Source organism: Protopterus annectens, chromosome 8.part0 (assembly GCF_019279795.1).
Source record: "Protopterus annectens isolate FY-2018-M chromosome 8.part0, PAN1.0, whole genome shotgun sequence".
Classification (NCBI taxonomy): domain Eukaryota; kingdom Metazoa; phylum Chordata; order Ceratodontiformes; family Protopteridae; genus Protopterus; species Protopterus annectens.
Genome location: NC_056741.1, coordinates 100,216,025 through 100,229,293, shown reverse-complemented (window position 1 = coordinate 100,229,293; position 13,269 = coordinate 100,216,025).

The window sequence follows — 13,269 nt, the reverse complement described above, 5'->3', positions numbered from 1 at the left end:
GGTATGTACCTCACAAGACATCCGCAACAGCTGGAAAGGCCACAGAAATACCTAACTAAAAGAATCACAGGCCTAAAACAGATACCCTATGCTGACCATCTGAAAAAAACTCCAGCTATACTCTGTGGCATATCGTCTACTGAGAGGCAATGTCTGCTTAACATACAAAGCCATGTCAAACCCTGAGCTGTTGGACATGCTCCACTTAAAGAAATCCCAATCCCTCAGAGCCACATGCTCCAGGGATCTAAACCTTGTCATCATAGTGAACAAAAGATGCTGGAGGGATAGGTTCCTGACCCAGAGACTCCCCATACTCTGGAATAGACTGCCCATACATGTCAAGCAGAGCGCCTCCTTGGCCCTCTTCAAAAGGTACCTTGATGACTGGATGGGAAATAGGAAATTCACCCCAGGGATCATGTCAGTCACCCTGCTAGACAGGTATCCAGGGAAGTAAATATTGTGGGAAGAAATATACAGAGAACTGTTATGGCTAGGCTTGTATAGGTCCTAGGGCCAATAGCCTAGTACCAACCTATGAACCTATGAAATGAGACTGATTTTTGGTCAGATCTCACCAGGGATGAACTCACAGTGGTGGAGCTACAATGGTATCCAATATTTGTAAGCACCAGGTCCAGGATGTTGGCATCCTGATTGGGGGTGTCAACCAGCTTGTCCAGGGCATTGAAGTTGACAAGGTTGAGGAACCTTTGAGCAGGAGAGTATGAGCATGAGTAATTCACACAGTCAATGATATGGTAGTTAAAGTCACCAAAAACTCTGGTTTTAGGATGTATCTTGATAGACTCAAGTTGATCAGGCAGAATGGGTGTCCATATTCATGGAGGGAGTTCTGTAGCTGGCAGTGACTTGAATAAGTGTCCTACCAACAGTTAATTGCCCATGAAGTATCTATAGATACTTCAGATGCACTTTCATGCACTGGTCATACTGTTTGACCAGTCTGGAGGTGTGTTTATCCTTGATGAATATTGATACACCACCTCCTTTAGTTTTTATCCCCTTCAGTTTGTGGTCTGAATGTGTGGAGGGAGGTGTAACTCAGTATGGCTCTCTACACCCTTGAGCCATGTCTCTGTGACTGTACAAATGTCTGGACTGCTTCCAGTGAGTGCAGTTTTATGTTAAGTGTCCTATCATTTAGCAATATGACCCTGAGGCTGTTTTTGGTTGGTATTTTTACGTTGGGAGTTTTGTCCTTGTGACACCACCTAAAAAAGACTGTATGAGGGTGGCAAGAGCTTTTGCCAGTAGCCAAAATCCCAGGGGTGACAGATGAAGACCATCTCTGGCAAAGCATCAAGGTCTGTCGATCATGTCATCCCAGACTGAGAGATACTGGATCCCCTTAAAATGACACCAAAAACAAAGAGAATTATTGAATTCAATCATTTTCTCTTTCTACTGAGGTATCATTCTAGGTGATGGTAAAATGCTGCTTAAGGCTAAGACATATCTGCCTGAGACACATAGCACAAGAGCTCAGTGATGTCTCTCTTCATATAGTACGCAGAGGTATGTCTCAAGTCATTCACACCAACATGGGTTATGACAGAGTCATAACAGTACCTGTTGTTGAGAGACTTGAATGCATGTATGATATGGCATATCCTAACAGCTGACAGACAGCTGATGATGACATTCTCCTTATCCAGCCTGGTGAGAGGGACATCTGTGGGTCTCACGATGGAGTCTCCTATGACTAATATGTTAGGTTTAGTGTTTAGCCTAATGGGCTTGACAGGCGAGACACTGTTGCATGATCTATGGTAAGTATTGTGTTCTGTAGAGGAAGTATTATGTGTAGTGTGCTTGTGTTTCTGTTTGGGAGGTGTCTGGTGTTTAGGTATGTTTGTGGTGAGGGCCTCCGCATAAGTAGATATGTGTGATGTGGGTTTGGTTGTAGTAGGTGGTGAGGTGTGCATGCTGACAACTCGCTCAATGTCAGATGTATTGACTAGCGTGTGAGGGAGCACTGATTCAAGATTTTTAATATAGTTGCATCTCTCGCATGTTGAGTTAGTGTGGACTAGATGTAAAAGGTTGTCTGTGTATGTGAGGCAGTTGCTACACTGCCTCAGGATGCCCATGTCAACCAAGCTGGCTAGAGAAACTGTAGGAAATTGCCTGTTCATAGTGCTAGGTGAATTTATACTTAATGGTATACTAGACTGCATGACTAGTAATTATGAACCTGGTTTCATTGTTTGCTACCCACTATGGCATAGCTGATCTAGTGCAGGAAATGTTATAGCAATATTACTAGCACAACATATTTTTAATGCAACATAGGTAATTTACTCTTCAAGGGCAGCAGATATGATATTTGTAGGTGAAACACTAAAATGCAAAGTGGTTTGCCTGCAGCAACCTTTGCATTAGCCATGGTTCTCTTTAATGTAGAATTATCTGATGACTTTTACTTCTGCAAAGATTGTGTATATTGACTTCACATTTGTTATCAGGTTGTTAATATTTCTCATAAATACTCTTGTATTTAAACTGTGCTACATGTGTCTGGATTATGTAGTATGCTGCTAGTGATCTTTATACAGTTTAATGTTGTTCATCCAAAGTTACCAATAAAATACAAGTAATAAGAGGTGTACACCATTAATAAGTGGCTATAACTTCTGGTTGGGGCTTTCTGTGGATGAAAGTACCTTATGCTCTTATCTGGTAATTTCTAAACAGTCTTTTTGTATTTGCAAGACTGGCGTGTGTGTGAATTAAGTAGGAATACCTAGGCTAATCAGTATTTCTGCAAAATAAATTTGAAATGTGACAAAGCATTGACACAAACATCTAAGAAGGATGCACTTAACAATGTAGCTATAACTGTTGGGTCTGAGAATTGTCTGCAGATAAAAAAAATGACTGACCCTGCTGCATTGATAAAGTTATAAAGTCATTAGTTTGTCTTTGCAGGACTACTGTGCATTTGTGTAAAGCAAATTGGAATACTTTACTGTTGCCATTTTTGTCACATTTAGACGTGATGTGTACACAGTTAATTTAGTGGCCATAATTGTTGAGTACAGAGATTGGTGGATCATGATGTCAGTAGTTTGAGTGGCTTTCTATGGTTAAAATGTTTTGTAATGTGTATTTTTGTCATTACTGGTTCATTTCACTGCTTACTGAAAAAAATGTTCAAAAGTACAAATTCAAAATGTACTCAAACAAATGTTGCTGTATTAAATAAGAAATTTAATTTCAAACAAACAAGAAGGTGACTCAACACGTACTTATGCATGTTCCTAAAAAGGTATGCAGGGAGGTGATGGTTTGAAAACAGCCCAGGGACCAATGTATTGTTGCTCATGCTTGGTCTGTTTTCAAGAGATGTTTACTGTTACACATGCTGTTCATTTTCCATGTGCAACTGTTTTGTTAGGAAACGGTAAACAATGGTTGTCCTATAACATTTGAAATAAAAGTTTTAAATTAAATTCACATCTCTGTAATCACTGTAAAAGTAAAAAAAAATAATATGCATACTTACCATTTTGAATAGTGTTTATGCTAACTGGGGACAGGCAACCAAGTAAAGGGATATTGGAATGGCTGGGGGAGGTTTTGATGCATTACCCTGGCTCAGGGCCCCATTTGAGCTGGCTCTGGCTGGAAATATATTTTTGTTTCTATGGAACAGCATCTTTTGTCAATCAAAATGAAATATTTATACACTCTTCTGACTCTAGCTTTCCTGGTTCCAAGACCCACACTAACAAAATGAGACAAGACTCAGTCAGAAAATATCTGGCTCCATTTCTCTGCCTTTGTGCTTCAACACCTCTAAGAGGATACATGGACTATAGTTTCAAACTTGTATGAAATAGCTGATGAGATAACAGTTTAAAGGAAATAAATTTGTGGTCACCCGTACTGTTATTTTCAGTGGAAGATCCTTCTCAGCCAGATAATTCTGGGTTTTGACATCAATTTTGGAATAGGCAAGTCAATTTTCCCAAGACTCATGTACAGTTATATACCATAGTATGTTATGTTACCACATATTTCAGGACAACCAGCTGGAAATGTCCACTGCTGATGTGCTCCTAAATCCTAGACTATATCTTTGAAAGTTATTTCAGTATTAACAGTAGTCAATGATACAATCATTCCAAATATTTTCGAAGACTTTGACATGGTTAAGCTTGTCTCATTCTGCACAAGGAATTCTGGAGATTAAATCTTCAGTAATGGAGTCATGGAGAATTTTGAGATGATTGTTTTTACACCAGCAGAATGCAGCCAGCTAACTCAGTGTATTATCAATAAGACAGATGAAGCCTTAAAGGCAGGCTGATCTATTCCTACCTCCATGTCAAATTTATCCAACACTGGAGTCTATTCAATGTTTCATATTCCATTACAAATCTTTACAATTCCTGTTTCTGCCTGAACAAGAGTCTTAATTCTCTTCCACAATGTCCTTGAGAAACATGCCTTTGCTGGCTGTAAAGAAAGCTGAGACTGTATTTTTTATTTTGACATGTGTTTACCAGTTAAGGCTGACGGGGATACCATCCCATTTTCAGCCAAAGCCCGTGGAGAAAAGCTCCACATTGACATAATGTGGTTACACCTAAATAATGTTATTACAAAACTTTAATGGAGAAGAATGACATTAACTAAGTAAATATTTAGCTTCAGTTAATTTACTGTGAACCTATGCATACATAGCGCAAATATCTGTAAACTATAACAAGATGAAAAAGAGCATTATCAGTAGATAATGTATTCACAAGTTGCAGTTCATAGAGATGACATTAAACACTCTGGGCAGGATTCACGAAGCCTCCGTGTAAGTAATACAAGGCTTACACGGAGGCTGCAGTTAAACGGTGTGACGTCAGCATGTCATGCATATGCATGAGGGCATGCTGAATCACACCTAAGGCTAACACGGTCCGTGGAAGACAGTAGGGGGCGTGTCCGTAGGCCGAGCCCTGCAAGCAGACACGCCCCCAGAAGAGTAAAAGTGCCCAAAGTAAACACCCACGACAGAGTACATGGAAATGTGAATAAACACAACACAACACATGCCCCCACAGACTATGAACATAAAATTATATAAATTAACATGTTATTTTTTTTTTAACTGTAAAGATGTTTGCCCGTGAGTGCGCTCATTTGCGCGGGCGTGCTCGAAGCTCAGCCACAGTTAGCAGTAAGTGGAAATGCATATAAGAACTAACTATGCAAAGCAAGCCAAAAAGCAATAGCATAGCGGTAGAGACATCAGCTAAAGAGCAGGCAGTCATGGTTCGAGCCCCCACAACATCAATTTTTATTTTTAGTGAAATAAGCACGAAACAAGTCCCTGACATATATGTACACATATAAAATTATATTTTATGTAAAATGTAATGAAATAGGCCATTTATTTTGAAGAAATGTGAGATAACAAAATAATAAAAAATGCCAGATGTGCCTATAGCTGAGCTACAGTTTAACAAGGTGAGTGCATCTGCCCGTAGGTGAGCAGTGGTTTAACAGATGTAAAATGAGTGCCCGAAGGTGAGCAGTGGTTTAACACACTGAAACTGTGTGACCCTAGCTGAGCTGAGCGTAATATGCATGCTGACAGCCAAATGAAGCGTAAACCAGTGTAACCCGTTTGCGCAGAGCTGCGCACCGCGCCAACAAGCTAACCGACGGGCAACGTTGAGCAAGCTGTAACAAAACTGCCTTTACACAGACACACCCCCTAGCCTGTCTAGACAGTCATAAAATATCAAAAGCAGTGGCCAGGTTCAAACCCAGGATACCATGCACCATAGTCAAGGTTCTGAACCACAAAGCCATGACAGCTGTACTTAGAAATGCAGTAATAGCAAATATATAGGAATGAATAGAAAGTGGAGCATGACAAAGCAGGATTTGTGAAGCTGATACAATTCCAAAATGGCCAATCACAGATAAGTGCGGGAAAAATGGCATATATAAGCCCCATAGGCAGGAATACACAGCATAAAAGATTGTAGAACTAACTTGCAGCCAGAATGTCAGGAGTAGGTGAGGGTAGTTGCTTTCGAGCACAGAGGTGGGGCGTTGAGGAGTCCAGATATATGGTCTGGCTCCTAGTCCACAATCATGAGGCCCAACTCATGCAGAGCCAGGTCCTGTGGGGAGCATATAGGGCTGAGGCGTGGGACCGGTTGGCTCATGATCTCACCAGTGCCACAGGGATTCCAAGGACTGGTGAGCAGGTCCGTCACCATCATGCGGACCTGAAGAGACATAAGCAGGACCAATTGAACCTTTGGATCCAGGAGGCCCGGCAAATGGCCAACGCCCCACTACTGAGTAAGTTACATTTAATTATGTATGTAAGAAATTAAACTAGCTGATATTATGGAGATGTGTATTCCAATATTACTTCATTTATATTACAGCTGCAGGTGTCCATTCTGCAAACCACAGAGCCTATGGCGATAGGCTGGTGTGGTTGCGCCACCAGGCAGGTCAGTAATCCTCTCCCAGTAACTGTAAAGAAATATAAAAGTATGACAGTTAGCAAAAGAGTGCAGTGTAGTCACTAAGTAATAAAATGTGCAAGTAACAGTGTAAGAGTGTCTGCAAGTATTGCTTGATTACAAAAGTGTGTTGCAGTCTGTAATCCAAACAGAAAAATGAAAATGTCTGAAATAAAGTCTGAAATAAAGATGCCCCACCTGTAATATAATAGTACACAACCTGCAGCAGGCTGAAAAGTACAGCTGCAGAAGATGAGCAAATCACATGTGTGAAATATATCCCTGTTGAAATACTGAAACATGACAGAAGTGAGACTGCTGGAAAGGATTGTAATAACTACAGGTAAAACATGTCAATAAAGCCTAGAAGTAAGTACCATCCTGAATAGTAAAATTAAAACAAGTGAGAGAGTGTGGGAAAGAGTTATGAATCCACCAATACAGTAGTAATAACCCCTGAATAAAGTATACTGCAGTCATTACAGAATGAAATGAATGTGACAAGCAGAACCAAACTGCGAAATGTGTTCAAAATGTTGCTGCAGCTGGAATGTGTATCCCAAAATCTGGATATGATGCTCTCAGTCTGCAATATGCAGATAGTATGATTGTCTGAAATACCAAACATCCACAGTTGTCTATAGCTATATAAAGCAAATGTAGCAGGATGATGTAGCTGAACAAAGCCAGATATGAACGTGTATGAATAACAATAAAATGCATATTGATGTAGCAGTAACAGTCCTATCAAAAACTTGAAGTAGTTATCACATAGGAAACTGTAGGTAGAACAGTAGTGTGTATATATCTGCAGCTATTAGAAATGTACAGCATATGTATTGGTATTTGAAGGTGTTAATTATATTTTCTTCACTCTACCCTATAACCACATATAATCCATTCCATGTGAAATTGGTATGTGCAATCACAATTAACACCCCTGGACATTTGTCCTGTTGGGTCATACATATTTGCATGTACGTTGATGCATCTGCCCTGTTCATACATCCAAACCTGATGGCCTGTTGCCATCAATCAACCCTGCATGTTGTTGGACTGTGTATTGCTGTTCAAATTATGCATGTGTTATGCTTGCTGTTCAATGGTGTGAATATCTGGGTGTTTGGTTAATGGGAATACTAATGCATGCTGTTACAACTAATTGCAAATGGTATTGTATGTTACTAACCCAAACTTTCATGACATAATGCAAAACATAGGATGACAGGGAAGGCGGGTTCCAGCTGACCCAACCTCTCCCACCTCAGCTGGCAAGTGCACCTGGCACTAGTGCCCAGTCTGGACCCTCCTCCGGTGGCCCTGTGCCACCTGCGGATGGAAGCGATGCAGGGGATGGGGCCCATCCCCCCTCTGCAAGTGTGGCCAGAGGAGAACCACCACTCACCCTCCGTAGCGTCCGGACTGTGGTGCGTAGGGAGATCCGGGACTCTGTTCTTGGGCCCCTACACCAGCTTGAGGCACAGGTGGCACAACTTACGGGCATGCCTGTTGCCCGGCCTACACAGCCCCCAGCACAGCCCTGTCCTGGGCAGTGAAGGAACAGTGGCAACTGCCAATGGGTGGGGATATCAGTTCCACTGTTGCCATCTGTGGGCTCATGGGCTCTGGATATCCAAACATCCGTCCCCGTCAATTGTGTAACCCCCCCACACGTGTCATACACCGCCCCTGTATGCGTCTTGTTTGTCTTGTCTGTTGACCTACCCAACCTACCTCCCCAGCTATACCAACTTCCTTTATCTGACATACCACTCTCACCTGAAAAAATAAATAAATAAATAAAAGGGCACTCTGTACCCACAAAAAAATTATGCCCCATACATAGCTGCCCATTCCACACACATGTCTGCTGGACATGGAAATTATCAATTACAATTGGCTGTACAACAAGTACTATTATTGTCCTGCCACCTCTCTCAGGGGTGGAAGGTTTCAAATGTCACACCAAATTACAAACATATGCACAGCTCTTGCTGATGAAGAAATGGGCAGCTATGGGCCTTACCTACATCCCTCCTGCAAAACCCAAGCTTGTTTCCCTACTGTCTTACCCTCTTTGTGACCCCTTTTTCACCACTTTCCTGTCTCCCCATTTTCATTTCTTTCAAAGAAAATAGCGCGGGTGTGCGCCAGAGAAAGCACTGTTAAGCGGTTGTAAGCGGGTGTGCACGGAGCTGAACGCCAGTGCGCATGTGGGAGCTCTGCGCAAACCAGCGCTAACCCGGTTACAACTGCTTAAAAGTGCCTTAGTCACTCTGATTGACAGGTCCTGTAGTCAGTTCAAAATAAAATCCCACTGTCAGTCCCGAACCCAGGACCTTGGAAACAGTAGTCTGCATGACTTATCACTAAGCCATGACTGTTATACAAGAACATTGTGCTACAATAAATATATCATGTAATAGTAGGAATGAATGTAAAGGGAATATAGGATGTGTAGTACACAAAGCATGTCATGTATATTTACTGTCAAATCTAGTGGATTTCTATAATAGTAGTGTGTGAACAGAAACAGCCATGCTAGTTGGTAGCTAGTAGGTAATAATGTCAGTTATTATACATATATAAATGTATGTATATTTATATATATATATATATATATATATATATATATATATATATATATATATATAGTTGTAGGTGTCAGTGTACATACACACTTAGTACAGGAAACAGGAGAGATGAATGGAGAAATGTGAATCTACAACACAGCCTGAATCATGAGAGAGATACTAACCTTTACACTCACAGAACAGTGTCCACAGCATACCAGCATGGTCCCCGCCCTTACAATCTGAAAGGGCAACGCCTATCTCACATACCCTTTTATAGCACTGTCCTGAAATCACAGTGAGAACTGCAATCAGTACACAACTGGCTGCATGCAATTAGCAAATGCTGGCTTACAATTGGTGCAGAGGCCATCACATGGACTTATGCAGATACCTACAAAAGCATCCTGTACTCCCACTCCACACATGCAATACTTTCATTGCACCGTCTGGAGGCAGAGAGAGAGAGAGAGAGAAAGAAAAAAGAAAAAAAGAAAATAAGAACACAAACAAAAACACATGTAAGACAAACTAAGTTGAAACTGTCATCAGTGTCAGTATCAAGCTGGGCTAGCAGCAGCAGGACGCTATAGTAATGGTAACACAACCAGCTGCGACAAACACAGGTAATGTAAAGTAACAAGTTAATAGACTACATACTGTGAACCCTCCATATGTGTCATTGGTGTGTATCTATAGGTATGTCTATGTGATAAGTTGTGTGCACGTAGTTTCACCCAAAGGGGGTGACTATACATTACATATCATTCAGTGTTAGGCCATGATTCTGGCACTAGTTGTCCATTTCAGTGAGGCCTGTCTGTAGGACGTGTGTGTCAGCTGGTGTAACGACTATGGCGCTTAGTTCGCAGTCATCTGGGAACTTTGTCATCCACAACCCGCACATGTTTGCTTTCACATCTAAGAAGTAAATGCCAAACAAGAGGGGTCCTAGGACAGAGCCCTGTGGGATATCACATGTGACTGGCTTTGAGTCTGACATGGCTCCTGCAATATTGATATTATGGATTCTGTAGTTCAACCAGTGTGCAACCCATCATGTGACATATGTAGTAACATGTAAGCTGATGAGCTTGTCTATGATGCCTGAGTGGAGTACTGTGTTGAAGGCCTTAGGCAAGTCCAGGTAGGCTGTATGGACTGTTTGCCCTCATCAATGGCTGTAGTGACTGTTTTGAAAAGGTCAACCAGGTTCAGAAAGCAGGATCAGCCCATCACAAAGGCAAACTGGGTGGGATCAAGTGTCTGCAGGTACCCAATATCACTGTATATGCGTCCCATAATGAATCATTCCATAGCTTTGCAGACCAGGCTGGTTAAGCTTATGGGGTGGTAGTTCCCAGGGTCAGTAGAGGTGCCTCCTTAGTGGAGTGGGACCACTGTTGCTGTATGCCAGTGTTCAGGTACATTTCCCGTAGTACGGCCAAGGTTAAATATCAGTCTTATATGCGGTTGTATCTCCTCTTGGAGTTCACGTAGCACACATCCAGGGATACCAGCAGGTCACATTGATGCTGTGTGTTCAGCTTTGCTGAGGGCGGCCCTCACCTGGACATCTGAGATGATAGAGAGGTTACATACAGCTGTGATAAGTATTTCTAAGTGTGGGGGAGAGGGAGGGGGGATATTTGCACTGAATCTGTCTGCCAGAATGTTGCCAATATCTGTGGGTTCAGTGAATGTTAAGTAGGTGTGTAGAAACTCAGAGCATATCTGAGGCTTATGGTCCATATGTCTAACATAACTGAAGAAAGCCTTGTGGTTATCTATAGTGTCCGTGGCAATTTCCCTCTCAGAGTTGGCCGTGGATGTTGTTATGAGAGACATAAGCTTATTACCAGTGCTGACCACAGATGCCTTCCCTTTATGTGAATCTGCTCTGTCCTGCAGTAGCCTCCTTCTATCGTTATACAATTCGCCTTTGGCTGGGGTCCACCAGACAGGATGCTTAACCTTTGTGCATAGGGTCTGGGTTATGTGGGAAATGTGTGTGCATGTTCCATGCATTCTTTGGGATGTCCGTGGGAAGCATTCGCAAAGGGGTCAGCATTGTGGGTTGTGGCTTCCACTAGCTCAGTGGGCTGCATGGATACCATGCCAGTCCTAACAAGTGAAAATCTGTCTATACACATATATATCAAAGTAGTCTACTGTGCTGGTGGTGGTGGTGGGATATGTATATCCAGGCTGATTAATTTGTGTCTAGATCACACTAGTGGATGGCGTTCCACATACAGTACCTTGGTATGAACCCCCAGAGTGAGGTTGTGCATTGGACCTGTCTCAGTGTGCTGACCGATGGGGCTTGGTACTATGTTGTATGGAATGTGGCAGGTATTGTTGCACAGGTGTTGGCTGAGCACTGATATCTGGCCATGTACATGTGTATCCACCAAGAGACACACGTGCTACATATGGGTGTAGTAGTATATCACTGCAGTTGGGTATCATGTATAGTATGTGTGCCATATATTGCTGACATAGTTTGCTGATATCCTTTTGTGTTCTCTTTCAGGGACATGGCGCGTCAGCGAAATCCTGCCTACTCTGCTGCAGAAGATGAAGAGATACACCAGAGCCTGGTGCGGGATTATGACATACTGTTTTTCCGCACCAGCCAGAATCAGCAGGAGAGGGCTGCACTGTGGCAAGACCTTGTCCGTAGGGTAAATGACATTGGCACGCATAATAGGACATATGAGCAAGTACGACATCACTGCAGTGATTTAATCAGAAATGTCCGTCAGCGTGCGTCAGATATCCACAGGCAACAGGTTGCCACAGGAGGTGGGGTGGCCACACATCCCCCCCTCACCAGACAGGAGGGGCTACTCCTAAGTGTTGTGGCTCCAGCCCAGGAACAGCAACAGCAACACACCTGCATTATGATGGAGGCTGGATCCACACAGCAACACGACATGGAGCGTGCAGGTAATATGCCATATGTACACTTGACTGTTCTGTACACTGTTAGTTTATGCATGTGTAAGGTGTGTCCTTGGTATGTAGCTGTCAACATAGTATGTAATTGTGCAGGTGTGATATTGCCAATATCAGCAGCTGACATGTGAAAGGCAACTGGTGTACTACTGAAATGTATAATACGCAGTATCAATGGCACAGTTGTGCCCACAGACATTAATCCCCTCATTTCTGCAGGTCCCTCTGGTGTTACAGCAAGGCAGCCCATCCATGCTGGTGAGTGTGTTTTAACAATACCTATAATAGTCCTGATAGTGCTAGTAATAATAGTGTAACTCAGTAGTGCTCTGTGTGTATACTGCGGGGTGTGCATGTGTGCATGTGTGCCTGTGTCCACGTGTGCATGTGTGCATGTGTGCCTGTGTCCACGTGTGCATGTGTGTATGTGTGCATGTGTGCCTGTGTCCACGTGTGCATGTGTGCATGTGTGCATGTGCGCATGTGTCCATGTGTGCACGTGTTCAAGTGTGCACGTGTCCACATGTGCATGTGTGCCTATGTCCACATGTGCATGTGTGCATGTGTGCATGTGTGCCTGTGTCCACGTGTGCATGTGTGCATGTGTGCATGTGTCCACGTGTGCATGTGTGCATGTGTGCATTAGTGCATCACTGGTAACATTGTGTAGACATTGTAAACTGTGTTTCCTGTCTTCCTCCCACAGGTTCTGGTGCTGCTCTGGTGTCCTGCAGCAGGGAACCTGAATCTGGTGCCACAGGTACCGATAATGATGATATTTGTGTAATGGCACAGGAAGGTGTGTCAGGGTCCGTCATTGGTCAGCCAATTGACAGTACACAGCTGTCAACCCCATCATTGCCCACAGTCATCCTGCCAGTACATCTTATGTCACCATTGTCCCTAGGTGATGGACAGGATACAGTGGGCATTGACCAGGGTAATGTGGTATCTGTGGCACATGCTTCCCCACACAGCAGCCATGGGCAGGGTCCTGAGATGGTACCGCACAGACAGTTGCCCATGGGTTCTCGTGGGAGCATCTGTGGGTGTACTGCCTCTGGCAGACGTGCCCAAAGAGGTCTGTCAACCTCAGCTATGTTTCGGGCTGTCATGCAGGCACAGTCACGTATGGAAAGGTACACCGGACAGGGTCTGAGGGAGCTGAGAGCATGTCGCACATCCATGACTGACAGTATGCGTGACATTGCCGATGCTATCCG